Consider the following 17,231-nt stretch of genomic DNA (forward strand, 5'->3'; position numbering starts at 1 on the left):
AGGACTGCTCTTGGTTCTGTTTGGGAAGAGATCCTTACCCAAAGCAAATCTAAGTGTAATATCTTGAAGAGAGAATATTCCTGTGATTCATCAAACACACTAAAATTAGCAATAGTTGGTTTTAGAATGGCCTGTCTTAAGGAGAATGCAATGATGTGTCCCACTGTGAAGATAGAAATACTCATTTACCAGATTTTAAAAAAGCATTTTTACTATAAGACTGCTAGTGTTCACTGCATTCTCTTGAATCAGCAACTTAAGGGGCAGTGGATTGGAGTTGACTATAGTTGAGCAAACATTTGCAAGGAGTTAATCTGATGACATTAGCTGCTTTTTCTGCTCAGGAATATCAAGAGTTGTTTAATTAATTCATTCCATTTTATTCAACAATTATATTGATAAGTGGAAGTTCTTAATGAATAGATGAATTGAGTGCCATTGGTTAGCAGTGTTCAGTACTTTATATTCAACTTGGAATGTTCAAGCCGGGTTGATTACACTCTGAAACAGTCTTCTTTCTTTTTTGTTACGCATGGAAGCGTAATATCCAAACTGGTAGTGAAGATTTGCAGAGATAAGTGAGAGGTGTCCAGCATAAAGAAAATTAGAGAATGTTTGATTAATGTTGCAGGGAATTTAGTTAAAACACTATTTCTTAATAACCAGTGAATTCTTATACAGTTTTTGCTTGTTATGAGTATTCTGGGAAAGGATTTTGTAAACCTTTGTCTTGCTTTCATGGACATTTTACTAAAGAAAGGTAAGTCCATCAGTATCTCAGAGTGACCCCCATCCCTTATCAGGACTGATGCTGTAACCTAATTAACACAGCTTTTAAACAGAACAGGTTATGGGAGATTTTTGCAAGGGTAATGGGAGGATGGTTGGACGAGATGATCTTGCAGGTTCTTTCCAACCTTGTGATTCTATGTGGCTTTCTGGGTTTTCCTTGTCAGAACTACTGGCTGAATCTGTTCTTGCTAAAAGAAGTAGAGAAGCAGCAAAAGTACAGCACTTGTCACTGAAATTGTGGACAAGTCTAGGAATGGCCGCTAGTAATTGTAATGTGTTGGCTGCCTGAAGTGTCTTGTGGAGATGGAACTTTTGAATGTTGTGGGAAATAATATCATTTATTACAGAAAGAACATAGCGCATGTTAGGCTACTGGGCAAACCCTTCATGTTTTTTCATACCATTTTGCTGTGCAGTAAAATGAAAAAGCAAATTACATATTCTTAAATCTAAGGGAAATGGCGATCCATATAAATCCAATATATGTAACGCAGAGCCTGGAATCAGAGGAAGCTCTCGTTTGTCTCCATCCTGTTTGTCACACCTTGAGCTATGTACAGAATACAGTATGTTGGTCAGCCAAAACTCTAAACAGTTTTTAAAACTGTGGTGATGTTTTATGATCAGGTTGTTGGCTGCTACTCCTCCTGGGACAATATCCTGACTTTGCTATGTAGCAAATACATGCTAAAACCAATTTCTTGCATCAAGAGCTGTGAAAGTGCTGAAGTAATACAAATTAATTGGGGGAAAAAAAAAATAAAAAAAAAATGCAGTGAAAACACAGAACAGAGAGTTTATATACCAATTGAACTATGCATAAAGCTTGTTCTTCTACTGTACTGCTGAAATCCAAACAGTAAAAGCTAAAAAAAAGCAGCAGCTGCTGCTGTTCCCTTAAATTTTCAGTACATTAAGAGTAAATTAAGGTCTTGATTTCTTTTGAGTATAAATGCAAATATTTCTAGGTTTCTTAGTGTTTCAAACTGTTTTCACTACTTGGTATAAAATATATGAGATTTTACTAGTTTCACCTCATACGCAATGTGTCTGGTAGGTATCTTTTTCCTGCAACAGAATCCTAAGTGAAAAACAAAGCAAACAAACAAAAACTGGCATTTCATAATGCCAGTATAATCATAGCCGTCATGTTTTCTCCCTCCTCAATTCCTTTATTAAGCGGTTTTTGTTTTGTGTTATGTACAATTTTAAAAACAATTGAGCAAAACCCTCTGTTTAAAATCCAAAAGTACAGAGACTTTAGTTGAAGATAAGGACTTGCTACAGTCAGTGGAAGTTTTGTCATTGCTATTGGTGGGTCAAATCTCTAATTTCAATATTTTTCTGAGTATTTATGTAGCATTTGGCAAACTAGGAACTACACCATTCAGCACTAATATTTATGTAATAATCTTGCAGTTCCTAGGAGTCTTATCAATCTGCAAGATGAGAAACTTAGTCTTCATTTTCTTATCTTCCAGTGCAGTAAGTATTGATGTTATTTCCAATCTTCTCTGTCATTAATAAATATGCCAAGATATGATCATGAGTTATGTGTCTTTAATACTGTAATGGAACTCATAATATACCCACAGCTTGATTTTTTTTTTATTTTTTTATTTTTAATCTGAGTTGTTAAGGTGCCAGTAAGAATATGCTGATCATATATAACTAATCTTGATTAATTATGGTCACACAAGTATTATTTATTTTTTCAGGTGTGGTGGGTTTTTTTTGTTTGTTTTTGTTGTTTTTGTTTGTTTTTTTTTTTTTACTATCAACTAGTTTTTAAATACCCTTAATAATTAACCATTCCATTCCACAGACAAAATATGTTATACTCCATTTGATGGTAAGAGCTAAATTAAGTTTGAGGCTATGATAGTAGCTAGAACAGAAATTCCATGTGGTGAAACTGAAGCTCCTGCCATTGGCCGTACATCATATATTTTTAATAGCATCATAGGAAATTGCCCATCATTTAACAAAAAAGTAGCATAAAATGAAATTTGGAACAGAGTTTCTGTTTGTCTGTTCTTTTGAAGAACAGCAAGATTCCCACTGATTGTAACAGCCTTTACAGTGCCTTTTTAGGAGGTGTCCTCACCTTTCCTGTTTTTGGATTAGTATTTTCTTGCTCTGGAAGAATTTGGCTAACATGTTCTTTGCTGGAGGAAGCAAAGGAACCTCTGCTGCTTCTTCAAAAGCTTCACTATCCTGTCTAGAATTTTCTTTCTTGATGATTTTTAAAACAGTCTGGAAAACATCTGCTGATGGCTTCTTATTTCTGTTATTTCCAAGTCTGACGTCACTGCCTCTTCCAGATGATCTTGGAGATCTCTTCCAATCCAAGCCATTCTATGATAATGTACCTCAGTTTTCAATCTTCTTTCTATCCAGTTTTTCTACCTGTGCAGAAGCTAGAGATAATCAAATGAACAAAGTGTTTAATAATAACAGTGCTAAAAATAAAGCACATCGAAAGATCACTTTGTGTAGCAGTGTTAGAAATTGTTCCACTTCTTTGAAGGAATAAGATATGAAGAATTGATTGAGTAACCAATTTAATAATGAACAGAATTTAGAATAGAGAAAGATTAGTTGAGAGCCTTGGGACACAGTTCACTAAAATTTTATACGCTGCTTATGCTCAAAAACAGGGAAATTTTGATATAAAAGTGATTTATAGGCAATAGCTGTGCACAGCCTTTTATCATATTAATAAAATCTTTAACCGGTCTTTGAAAATTCGAAAGCCTCATCTGTTCAGTTGAGATGCACAGATCAGAAAGAACTGCTGGCTGGCAGATGTGCAGATGCATTATCAAAAAATGTATTTTCAGCTTAACCAATATAATCTAATTCATTCTAATGTGATATTTCTGGTTTATTACAGTGTAATTGAATGTAGAATAACAAAGTGCTCTACGCAGAAGACAAAATGAGGTGAAGTGCACAGGTTAAAGGTGACTAGGTTAGGCCAGCTTGATGGTTGGATGTTGGGGTTAAATTGGATGATGATTTAAAATTGCAAATCAAATGAGAATGCTGCTCTTTTCCTTTTGAGGACTGCTTATTGTAAAGTGAATGGCTTTACTTTATGAAATTATTCTTCTTTAAGTTTGTATTTTCCTTGCGCATTAGTATAAGTCTTATTACTTTGGTAAATAGTGAATTGAATCTCTCTTCTGCTTCCACTAGAACAGGCAACATCATTCCTCCTTAAACTTAATACATCTCAGTGTATATATGTATCTGCGTATCTGTATCAATTTGTCTACCTGCATATTAGCACAAATTGCTTCCTGAAGTCATTGTTTCGTTTTTCTATCTTAAATCAGCTCTCAAGTGTCAGTGGTATCACAGTTATTTTGTATTCCCTCCAGAGGCTACTTTAAAACTCTCCTGATTACTGTTTGTTTAACAGTATGGATTTTAGTTTTCTTCCCCCAGTCGTCCTCGTTATAGGCTGCTTCAGCAGGTTCCTATCCATTTGCCACCTGCCCTGGTGCAGTGAATGATTATGCAATTTAGTTAATGTATTTTAATTATTCAGGTGATGTTTTACCTTATGTAGTTAGACCAAATATGCAGGAATTGACTGCAGCTTTTAGTTAAAAAAGACACACACACACACACATATATATATATATGTATGTCTTCTAGATATCTAACTTATATATATGTATATATATATATAGTATATGTATATATAGTATTATTTTATCCTGAAGAGTGCACAGTTTGTGACCAACGATAATGAATAAGTAATCAAACATAAAAATAAAAGCTCTGCATAATCTCATTCCCACAACCATTTGTAAACCTTCCTTTTTTTTTTCAATTTATGCATTGAGTTATTCCACGTACACTGTAGCAAGTGATGCACTTAGTAGGTAGTCTGTGTTTGTAGCTTTCTACATTAGTATCCAAAGCACATTATGGTGTCAGTGGGATGTGTTGCCGGTTCACAAGGTCAGCACTGATTTTAAAGATTTCTTGAAATCAAAGACAGTCCAAAAAGTGACCAGGATTTGTCTCATTTACACTGTAAAGTCATCTCTCACCTGAGGATGCTGTTAAACAATTTACTAACTGTGATGTGTATTACAGTGAGATGGGTTAAATGAGTTAAATATACTTTCTTGTTGAAAATAAGAAATGTCTAAGCTGCTTTAAGTAAATAAGCCTCGAGTTTCCTGTACATTCATTTATTTTATGTAATATGCTTAAAAAAACCAACCCCAATACCAGCAAAACCACTTTTTTATATTAACTTTGTTAAATATACAAGTAACAGTTTCCAGTTTTAATTTAAAAATCCACATTATTGCAAAAAACAACCAACCAGCCCACAAACCTACCAAAAATTGAATAAATTAGCACGAGTACTTTTACTGTTATCTGATTTACTGTTTGTGTGTCTCTCTTCCTCGTAGTGGCAGTTATCTCCGAGCAGGTCTAACAGCAGCAGCAATAACACCATGAAGTCAGTAGATGGCTGTAGAAAAGTATGTTGAACGCTCTTGTGTTAGAGTAATAAGATTGGGAAAGGCCTTGACCTGCCTGGATGCGGCTTTTATCTGAAGTACATTTAAAGAGATAAAGGAGAAGCAGGGTGCAGTACATGTTCCTTTCTTTTCTGTTGGAGCTTTGCTTTGAGTTTAAAAATTTCTCAAATGCAGGATTTGTGAACTGGGTCCTTTAGCAAGGAGAGGTAATGGCTTGAGTGCCACTGGAGTCGCTTGCTATTCTCTGATGATTTTTTTTTTCCCCTTAAGATACCTTCGAAATCCTCCTATAAATTCCTGCAGAAATTCCTACAAAGGAGGCACCTTTAGATTCCATAATAACAATTGGGAAGTGATATCTTTGCATTTCTTTATTTATTATTTCTTTTTTTTTTTTTTCTTTTCCCTCCCCCACCCCCCTTTTCTTTTTTTTTTTTTTTTTTCCTATCTCCAGTGTAGTTGGCTGCCTTTAGTGCACAGACCTGCTCATTAAATAGATACACCAAGAATTGTTACCTAAGCAAGCCTGACAGTAAAGAAAGGACAGACTGAGTTAGGAAGCAAAAAGGGAAGAAAAAAGACAGCCTGAAGCAAGTCACTTCACAGGCAGAAAGAGCCACTGAACGAATGCTATTCTCATAAACAAACAAACAAAAAAAGCAACAAAAAAAACCCCACCACCTTGTATAAGAAGAGAACTGTGAGGACTTGACAGAAAAAGGCAAGATTTTCTACCCACTGTTTTCAGTTTTCCTTCCAGACATACTTGGTGAAGTAAGGAGACTTCTGTTTGCTGACAGAGCCCTTGATTTCTTTCAAGATGATGATGTATTTGTGGGTAGGTAGTGTCTCTCTCTGTGTCAATCTTTTATTAGTAAACTGACTTTGAAGCTATAGATTTTAGTCAATAGTTACAGCATGTTTTCTAATATGTAAAGGTGTGGGTACTGCAGGATAGTTAAGCGCAGCTGGAGTACAGTCCATGTGCTTGCGTTTCCAATAGGAGTTTAAGCAATGTGGTTTATTAACGTTAAGCTGCAATTTATTTGGGGGGTTTGCAGGATGTGGCATAGTGCTCTGCTTTCTTTTCATTGCCTTAGAAAATGCTGCAATCGTATCTGTAGGATTCATGGTGTGGTTCAGTCGTAAAATGAACGCTGCATCACTTGTGGCTGTTTGGAATTTGCTTTCTTTGTAAGGGAAGAAACAGTTCTAACGTGACTGAAACTTCTAATTTGTGTTTCTTGACCTGTTTGTGTTCGTATTAGTTGTCAGGATCTTTCTAGGCGTTTGAAGTTCATGGCAATTGACAGCCGCAGAGAAAGAAGGAAAGAAAGAAAATGCACTTGTTCTTGTGATTTTTGTATTCAGCATTGTGCAGATTCCTTGCAGCAAAATCTGCTCACCTTAGGAATTAAAATAATGTCGTGCCGTGACATACATCTTGTGAATCAGTGCAGCTGTTAACCTGTTTATTCATCCAGGGTGAGATGCAGAACATTTTTGTGTGTAAATAGAGAAGTAAATCATGGAATGAATATGCATACTTGAAAGGCATTTTGCTATTCCTCCTCAAAGCCGGTGCCTCTTCTGGGGAAATATTTTAAACTAATCTCATTTGACAATCTGTTTATTTATTTATCTTAAGTGTGTGTAAAAACAGACAGGACTGCAGCTAATCTGACCACTTTCTCAGAACAGGCTACATAGGAGAAACATTCATGTCTAGCAGATATTATCAATAGATCTCTCTCGCTCTGTCAAATTGCTTGTAGTTCATTCTATAAATTCCCCTTTACGGTTCCTTGTAATTTGTGCTGATCTAAAGCACGGTGGTAACTTTTGTTGTCTGCACAAACAGCACTGCATACAGACCTAAGTTCCTTCTGTCAGTTCTTTCAGCTGTGTTATCATGCCAGGAGCTCACCAATCACTGATTTGGGCTTTCCTTTTTTCCTGTGCATGTCACTTTGATTTTCACAAACAGATATCTGTGTGTGTAACTGCAACCCTGATGACTTCTGCCTTGTTAATCCTTATATTGATTTATGGAAGCTGCATTTTTGCTAATGCAGGAACTAATTTCATTCTATTCTTAAGTTTATTTATAAGTTACTTAGCTGTAGTTTTCTTCTAGTTTTCATTCAACACTTCTGTGTTCTGCTGTTGTTAACATCATCCAAAACAGGTTCTGCAGTGCACAGTAAATATTTGAGGGTAAAACCTTTATTTGTTCCCTGAAATGACAGTAAGGTGAGAGAACGTGAATTCTTCTGTATCTTCCTGGCACTGGCACAAGATGTGTAAAAGTTAGGGCTGTTCTCCCCTTCTTCCCACCCCACCGTTCTCTCCCCAATAAGCCTAGGAGTCTTTATTAATCAGGAGACTTAATGAAATACATTTTACTGCAGGTAGTTATGCAGATCTTCGTTATTGCCAGCATGGTGGTGCATTTTATATTACTGATGAATTTTTTGAGCTATTCCTTTCAGCTATATATATGTATTCTAGGCAAAAACACAGCTACATATGTTTTTGATGGTATTCGCAGTTCTGGGTTTCCAAAGTTCCCAGTACTTAAAATTTAACATTTAAAAAAGTGTATTTCTTCAATTTTTATATTCATTTTACATCATATGGTGTCTCTTCCATTCTCAGAATTACACAGGAGATTGTCTTGTGGTGGTGTTTTTCTTTTTAGCCACTGCCACGTGTACACATGCATTCTATTCATTCTTTTTGTTCTATTCCTTTTTAGTTTAGCTTCACTAGTATAAGTGTCTTAAATAAAATCTTAAACCAAGATTAATAGGAGGAAGGAGAGAGCAAGAATTCCTTGCTGCAGCTGAACACTACTTCTTAAATTCTGGAAATAGACATCAGCTGCATTCATAGAAAACTGAAAGTGGAAAACTCTAAAGAGTGATTTTGGAACTGTGTGTATGTTAAGTGTATAGGGGTATGTGTCTGCGTGTGAAAGACACACAATGTAAACACGAAACATTTAACATATTCAAGTGCAATATATAACATATAAAGTCACACCAGCATTTGAAAAGCTCCTTGCTGGCACCACATCAATATTTTATGTTATTATATAAAAGCTCCACAGCAATATTAAAATTTAAACTAGACTATGTGTAAAAGCGTAGTCTTCAATGTTTTGTGTTTTTTTAAGATGCAAAATAAAGATATTTCCTCTAATTGAAAAAGCAGAGATTTTTCCATTCAGTCATTTCCTTACGTGACAGTGCTCACGTGTTGTTTCATTCTGTATACCACGTGGAAATACTTTACCAGGTTTACAAAGAGAACTGCAATAGCTTCCCATTTTAGAATATCTCACCAATAAATATCCTGTAATAGATTCTCTTTTTCTTCTGCTGATGATGTTGAGTTCCTTTTATGGCAAGGAAACTGCGAATACATTCAGCTAAACCAATCAAAACATTTTTGCAGTAATGCAACGTGCAGCAAGAAATTTAGTCTGTTGAATGGAAAAATCTTGATTTGTTCTTTATAAATACATATTTCAAGATTTCGTTAAGTGAGGAAAGATTCTGATACTGTGAATCCTGCCAAAGGAAATTGTTGTCTGAGCATTTAATACTGCTTGAACTACTTTTTGCCCTGTACTTTTGTGTACAGACACCTGTGAGATAGGAATCTGAATTAATCAATACTCGATTTTCTATTTTCAAAAACCTGTGGAATTCAAGTTTTACCAACTGGGGGTGCAGAGGGAAGTTGAAGGGCGTATATTCTGTGTAAGTTTAAATGATACAGACTCCTCTATTCTGATCCTCCTTTAGTCTAATATACCTTTTTTTTTTTTTTTTTTTTTTTTTTTTCCCAACATAAGATTGATGCATTGATGATGCAAGGCTTTAATTGCTGCGAATGACCAGACCCCTTTAATAGTGGAATTCACCTCACATATGTTCTGGTTTTCCTCGAGTGAATGACAGGAAATTCTTTCAGTTAGAGGGCTGAAAAGTTGCTGACCTCAGCATACCTTGAAAGAACTACCAGTGGATGAAATGAGTGCTGGTAGTTGAATGTTAAGACTGCACAGAAACTTTGAATGCTTTTACACTTCTCCAGTGTCATGGTTTTGTAATTTTGTAATTTTGCTATCAGTATTCCACATCATAACATCATGTCAAGTATGGATACTTCTGTTGAATGTGCAGTCCACAAAAGAAGACTACATATCCCAGAGAACAACAGGAGTAACAATAAGTCACGGGACCAGGACTCTATATAATCTCGTTCCCAGGCTGGAGTGCCCTCCTTCTTCTCTCGAACTTCTCGGAGAGTGGGAAGCGTTCCAGCCGTGTCGCCTAGAGTTCACAGTAGGCCTCTCGGTTTTCGGAGACTCTCTCTCTCTGTTCCGTTCGATTTTGTTAGCCTTAATTATATTATATTGTGTTATCTTGTATTTCGATATCATATTTAGTAAAATAAGTTTTTCCTCCTTCGATTGTCACTGTTTTATCCCACTCCCCTTTTCCCCCTCCTTTCCGGGCCCCGGGGGGGCGTGGGGTGGCTTCCCCTGTCACGGGCATAGGTAAATCTAAGTAACCCGTGACAGATTTTTTGGTGGAGAATGCGGAAGAAGACCTGTTCTTCCTGTGCAGTAATCTTCTTATTCTTCACATTCTGGAAAAAAACATAGCTTTTCTACCTGATGGCACAAGCAACTGCTCATTTCCCACACAAATAGTTTCATGATCATTTGTTTACTTTGTGGATTGAACTTCCTTAAGTCCTTCTGGTTAACATAAGAGAAGAGAGCGAAGGGTGCTGCATGCCGTTAAAAGTTAAAATCATGTGGAATTAAATGTTATGAAAAAAAAAAAGAAAATAATTGGTAAACACCTTCTGAAATTGATGGGGAAGTGTTGAAATAAAATAATAAACCGTAATAAGATTTTATAAATGTTATAAACATATAATTAATGTCTGTTCAGTCAAAAACATGTTTCCTTATTGTCAGTATGCTGTCCTTCTTAAAAATAGGGAATGAATTTTCAGAAATCTTGTTTATATTCAGTGAGGATTTTCAGTAGTGACTTCAGAGCAACACTGGATCAAACAAGGCAGAAAGCATGTCATCAATGAAGTAATGGAGTTTGTTTTTGACCAAAACTAGATTGGGCAGATACAGATAAACAAACAGAAAAAATAGGATATGCGGTAAAAACAAAGTAAATTTTTCTAGCGATGGAACATTATTGTGACAACTTTAAAGAAGAAAGATTTTATCAAAAGGGGATGGGGACACTAAAGAGATGAGCAGTTCACTAAGAAGAAATTAAAATCTTAGGACTCTTGCATTTGTTGTGAGGAGATGGACTTTGTGTAATAAATTCCTTTTGGCAGCACTGCATTTACTAAAGGTTTGTTTTAGCATTGATATCATATTAATTAAGTAAGGTATTCTTCTCTTACACCAGGCCTTTCCAACTGCATCACTAAGACAAAACTGTGCTATCCACTGTGTTTACAGAGCTAAAGACAGTTGAGATATATTATGAATTAAACTGAAAGAATAAATGAGTAAACTTGAGTTTAGATTTTGTTGCATAGAATGTATTGAGTGATCAAAATATTTAGATCCTTGAAATTAAGGGAAATCAAACATATTGGCTGAAAAACTGCAGGCAACTTCATAGCCCAAATGATCATCATGCTGCTTTCTACAGGGACCTTGAATAAAACATCTAGCTTCGTACTCTGCAGCTGATTGCCTGCCCATTGAATAAATATGTACCTTTTATTATTAACACAGAAAGATACAAAATGATTTAATAATAGAGAATGCTGATCTGAATATTAAACATCTTCAAGGGTTTCTGACTCAATAAACCTGAATAATAAAGTATTACAATTTATAAATCTACAAACTTGATGGCTGAAATGAAAGGGCCAGCGGAGATGTTGAAAGAACATGGCTTACTAATTAGTAATATTAAGTAATAATAATTACTAATAGTAAGCAGAATCTAGGACAATTCTCAGTAGGCTGTCTTTTTGTATATGTAGGTGTGTACACGTAAGTGGGTTCAAAAATCATATGTAAGTATACATAATAATTTATATTGGAATACCTGAAATTAAAAATCACAGTAAGGTGCAAAGCATAAAAAATATGCAAGTATGGAGCCAGCTTTTCAATGTAAAGAGGAGAAAGATAATTTCAGTTTGGTTTGACAGCAACCTTTGTTCATCAGCTATATTACCTTGAAATTTTCTGTGATCTACTAAAGTATTTTGTAGAAGAACACTTTATTATTATAGAGGATAATAATGTGAAAAAGAGAATAAAGTAATTGTGCTCCATAATATCTGATGTTGCGTAATGATGGCCTAAGACAGCCTGGTAGTTTTGGTTTAAATAGTGATATAAGATGTATAACTTAAGACAGAAACATACATATACATGTGGGTACAGTAAGTATTGTTGTGCATTGATATACTGTGTATTAAGATTATATTAGTTGTGGTTCTCTTTCGGCAGGATGCCTGCATTTTCCATAAAGTTTGGTTATTGACTTATGCTGTTATTTTCTGATGATGCATTATATACTCCAAATAATTTACTTACTGCATATCTTTTCCCCCCAGAGCAGAAATACTGAGTCATGACCTTTAGCAGTGATTGAGCACCCGGTGGGAAGGCAGGGCCCACCCAGGGGAACTCAGGTGCATGCAATACTGGAGGGGCTGGAGTCAGGATCCACCCCTTACCAGACCTCATGTAAGGGCTGGCAGTGGAGGTGAGGGGATCTCTTGATGGAGATCCACGTGAATCTGAGGCTTTCTAAGGGTAAGCAGCTTCTTTCCTTATTTCTGTGCCCGTGGTTGTTGTATTTGAGCATATCTTCACTTTCTGCAGCCTGAGTGTTTGGTACTTTGTTGTCATTGAGGCATTTTCCATTGCATTACAACATTGCACTCCCATACTTTAGCAAGTTTTGTCTGTTTGTCCAATTAATTGTCCAGTTAACCTTGTCTGTCTTAATATCATTGGTTTCTGTTGCAACATCGAATGAGATATGCAGATGTCTCTTCATTGGGCCAGGAATGTTTATGAAAGGAAGAAACCAAACAAAGATTGCATGAAATGTAGTTTGGTGAGCAGGATAGAGTTCTGCTGTTGTTCTGCTATGGTTGTCTGTTTGTGGTAATATTTTCTAAATGCCAGTTCTGTGACTGTGTGCTCAGTTTCTCTGCTACTATATGCAATTGCAAAAGTTTAGCTGCTGTATGAATGGCTTTGGTTTTCAGTACATCAAAATGATAAACAAGCCTTGATGACTCTTTTGGGAATGTAAAAACCTTGTTCATGTTTTGAGAACAGTTTCTCAGTTGGTTACTTTTGGTTGTTTATCTCAGTGAAGTATGTCTATTTGGGAATCTGGACAAGACTTACATGTAGAGCCTCTAAACAAAGACTGTGTACATTGGTCTTTGCTTTTTTTCTTAATGAAAGGGGAAGCTTAGGGGTCTAGGTATCTTTTCATATCTCCAGTTGATTTTGAACTTCTTTTCCTGTCGTCCTGTATTGGTTTCTTATTTTCCTTCCATTCCTAGATTCCTTCACCAAGGAGATGAATCTGTGTTTAGATCCTTCTAATAGCACACTAAGGAAATTCACTTATTTCTCTTGTGATTAGTAAACTTAAGTGTAATACCTTATGTATACAGAACTGACTGTTTCCATGACCAAATATACCATACTAGGTACTCTTTCCAAAAATGTGATTTGTGGTGAATTGGCCCTAGCTTGCAGGCAAACTCCCACTTATCTACTTGTTCACTGCCTGCTTCATCAGGATGGAGAGAAAATAAAGAACAGGAGTGAAAAGGCTTTGGGGTTGACATAAAGGCAGGGAGATTGCTTACCAATTACCATCACAAGTGGAACAGGTTTGCTTTGGGGGGAATTAAATTATTTATTGCCAATTAAAATAGTACTCTTTCTCTGCAGCTTCTGCCTTCCCACTCTTTTCCTATGCTTCAGGGTGGGTCCTCCGGAGAATACCTTTGATGTTTACTTGCTCTAATGTGGGCACCTCCATGGGCTGCATTTCCTTCACAGGTGTTCTTAATTTGCCATTAAGTTTCTTTTTCTTTAACTCTTTAAGTTTCCTCTGCTGTGTCTTTTTGTTCCCTCCTCCTCTGTCCTTCCAGATTTTCTGTCCTGTCTATATATATATTCATAGATATACCACCAAACCTTGGCCGATAATGTGAGCTGTGTATGAAGCTAGCTGTGTCTGGCACAAGGCAGCTCTCAGTCTCCCACAGAGGCTACCCCAAGTGCTCCCAAACTACCAGAAACTTGTCACATGCATCCAATAAAGGAATTAAGTCACCTAAGCATGGCAGACTGACTCTGAATAGGGACGTTCCCAGATTTCCTCAGACTATTCTGTGTTTCCCTTTGTTGGTTGTCTTGGCCGTTTGTTGGCTAAATGGTCATTTTAAAAGTTTAATTTTTGTGGGGCATGCGTATAATAGTGGGGTGTTCCTTATCTAGAGGAAATGCTGGTATATATTCTAGTTTTACTTTTCAGTTAGCTTTTCCTCAAACACAATTACAGGAATTCAAGGAAGAATAAAATGTGACAACATATTTATGAATCACAAGATTTAACACAGACCAAAGCAGATCTTATTATTGATGTGCTTACTGCTTCATTAAATTCCCTTTAAAGTTTTCAGCATGGATATGGATCATTTGCAATAATAATTATGCAGTGATCGATTGATTGTGTCTGACATTGTACTTGTCATCTTGAAATGCAAAATCCATTCATTTTCAACTGTGTGAACATTTTTCTCTAATGTTATGCACCAGCATGCAGTGGTTTATTTTATAGAGAAGTGCATTTTTTAAAGTTTGAGGACTTAACATTAACCTTTAGCTAAGAATGAAGTATCACTTGTCATTTTACAGAAATGAAAACTGCCCAACCAGCAATTCCTTGAGATTAGAAAACAGTCTAATTCTAAAAAGATTCCTCAGATAAGAACGTATGCATTTCATTTGATAAATACATGTGTGTTATGAGCACTGCTTGCCTCATAGCTCTGTGTTTGAAACACAGCATAACGAGTAGTCTTGATAAAACCTCAAGCTTAAGATCTCTGCTTTTAAAGCTGATGTTTATTTACACTCTTTCCCACCTATACTTGCACTCACAGCAATAACAGTTAATTGTAACTTAGTGTGAAATGTAACCTCAGCCATTCTTGGACTTAAATGAAGCGTATTTAGTGTTTTAAATAGTGTAATGTCATGACAGTTTCAACTTTCTTATGTTAAAAATGCTTATAGTGATGAACAGGACATTGTCGTCTTCCTCTTGTTTGTTTGGGTGTTCTGATTTTTCAACACAATATTTCTATGGAAATTCTGGTGCAATGGATCGTTAATGGAGTAAGTGGCTGCAGTTAAAATGACGTGCATCTCTGATTTCCAAGCTAGAACAACAATCAGAAGAAATCTTGTGTGTGTGTGTGCTCTACTTGGAGCTTTTGCATTTAATCTTCTGCTACAAAATAGAAAGCGAAGGCCGGAGGTATGAATGCTGTGATGTGATTTGATCCAGAATCATCATCTCCAAAGGTAAAAGTCAAATTTAGGTTGAAGTTGGTTGAAGAAATTTGTAATAACTTCAAGTGATAGACTTTAAAGGTCTCTTTTTTTGTTCTCTTTTTTGGAGTCTACTTTTTAATCAGTTATTCAAGACAACTGAAATATTTAATCTATAGAACAAGGCTGTTATTGGTTGTGCTCATGCTCTTCACTGGTGTTTGAGCTTGTAAGTCATAAGAAGATATCCTATGTCAGTGTAAAAGGTTCTCCAGAGGAGCTGTGGGTGTTAAAAGTCAGATTGGACTTTGTGCCACCTAAAGTACTGGACGACATCCCTGCTGATGGCAAGGGAGTTTAGAGTCAATGATCTTTAAAGGTTCCTTCCAACCTAAGCCATTCTGCGTATGTTTCTGTGATAAAGTAGGTCAGGAGGCTAAGATGAAGGTGAATATGTGAGAGATCAGAACAGCTAATGCATTTTTGAATTAAACATGAAGAAATCGTGTTCACATGGTGTTGTGAAAGTTCTGCTCCTAAAACAATGTCCAGGGTGAACTTGGCTCTTTTGTTTTGATGTATCTCATAGTTACTTCAGCAGCGTATTAGGACTGTGTGGAACATGTGGTGTGTGAAATATTTGAGTACTTATTCCTTTCTAGAGTAGCTTAATGATGCTAATAGCATCACCCTTTCTTTTCTGTGCTTTGGGTAACACGTGGTGATGTCTAGGCCACCATCCCTTTCAAGCTGTTAATAGGAAATATAAATTCCAGTGCTGAGAGTAGATTTGGAGAAAGGTCTGATTTACTTTGGTGTGATTTTTACCTGAATTCGGGTGGCTTTGCAAGGGATAAATAAAAGTGAGAATATTGTTTTGTTTGTTTTTTCCTCTGTAGAGTATTATTAATATATGTTAATTGGTCTGTATATAGAGTTTGTACTGCGTATGTAAGATGAGTACTTCAGTCTTATTTTAGGTGGGATGACTGTGATTTACACTGGAATCATATCTTGTTAAGGGGACATTAAATATTTGACAGTTTTTAAGGTAGATTAAGAAGGTAGACATTATCAATTCCATTTAACCTTTTAAAACAGCGATTTTCTCAGTATGTATCAATATCCCAGAATCTCATGGATTCTGTATGTGTCTCTGCTTCTCTCTGAGGTGTAATATAGTTCAAATTTAGTGGGAAAGGACCTTGCTAAATTCAGGAAATTCTTACACTGAAAGAATAGAAAAAATAAGGAAGATGAGGTGCATTGCTATTTGGAAAGTACAAAAAGTAGAGAAATTCAAGGCTTGAATTTGGCTTTCCAGCAGGAATTTGGTTTTCCAAGACCGAGGTGCAAGGAGCAATGTTTTTTTTGTTGTTGTTGTTGGGTGTTTTTTTTGTTGTTTTGGTTTTTTTTCCTGCTGTCTAGTAATAATGCCGTTTGTTTCTAAATAGGTTAATGATTGATTTGTGCAGTAGAGTATCTAGCATGGCTGTCTCAATGAAAATACCTACACTAATGAATTATCTAAAGCAAAAGACTGCAGACATTCAGGGCCTGAAAGAATTGGATTAGTTGGTCTATAAATTTATTCTTGAATAAATAACATAGAAGTTTTTTTTTCATTAGTTTCAGCAATCAGTTATTTAGGAATATTAGGTATTAACGAGCGGTATTTTGACTTGTTGGTTGTGTTTTTTGGCATGTGTGTTTGTTGTCCTGGGTTGTGAGGATGTGACATGCATTCAAATATTCACATTTCAATTATAACTATATTTCTTGTGGTATCTGCAAATGATGAAATCCATTGTTTTGGAATATTTTCAATTTGTGGGAAATGAATAATCAGGAAAAGAGGAACACAAAATAAAACTTTATCTGTGAATTGAAACATCTTATTTGAATATACCAAGTATCTGAAATGCTTATTGGTGATTCCAAAGGGTTGAAATGTTTGAGGCCCCAATCTGCATTATAGGAAGAAATTTATTAATTTGCATGTTTTTGCATTCTGTAACAGGCTATTGAGGTGTATTTCTGTGATCTGCAGTGCATAATAGAAGTACGAAATGCATATTCCACAGTGCCTTTGGAATCAACAGTAAAGTCTCATTTTGAAATATTGTGGCTAATCTCAAACTGTGCAGCTGACTAGGAGAAAGAAAACCAGTTCCAAATATGAATAAATGATCTGCTACTTAATATGTCAGTGTATTTGTCAGGTTGGTAACATTAGGTTTGTCTGCATTCAATTCTATACCTTGCAATATTTGAAGTTTGATATCGTGCCTCACTAAATTTAATACATGGATCTCAGTAAT

The 17,231-nt window shown here is 35.8% G+C and overlaps 1 protein-coding gene across 11 annotated transcripts in view; it reads left to right on the forward strand.

The window, feature by feature from the left end:
• The window catches only part of LOC146755229 (rho GTPase-activating protein 32-like), a 338,547-nt gene that overhangs the window by 193,141 nt on the left and 128,175 nt on the right, over positions 1 to 17,231 (forward strand). For 2 of the 11 annotated variants that reach the window (XM_085526229.1, XM_085526233.1), the window contains exon 1: positions 4,753 to 6,141. The exons of the other annotated variants lie outside the window; for them this stretch is intronic. The gene's annotated coding sequence lies outside the window, so the exon portion shown is untranslated. Of the gene's footprint in view, positions 1 to 4,752; positions 6,142 to 17,231 lie in introns of those variants that run through there. 11 annotated transcript variants of the gene reach the window in all.

Source organism: Coturnix japonica, chromosome 35, assembly GCF_054131305.1.
Source record: "Coturnix japonica strain WE chromosome 35, WE-NBRP24, whole genome shotgun sequence".
NCBI classification, from domain to species: Eukaryota; Metazoa; Chordata; class Aves; order Galliformes; family Phasianidae; genus Coturnix; species Coturnix japonica.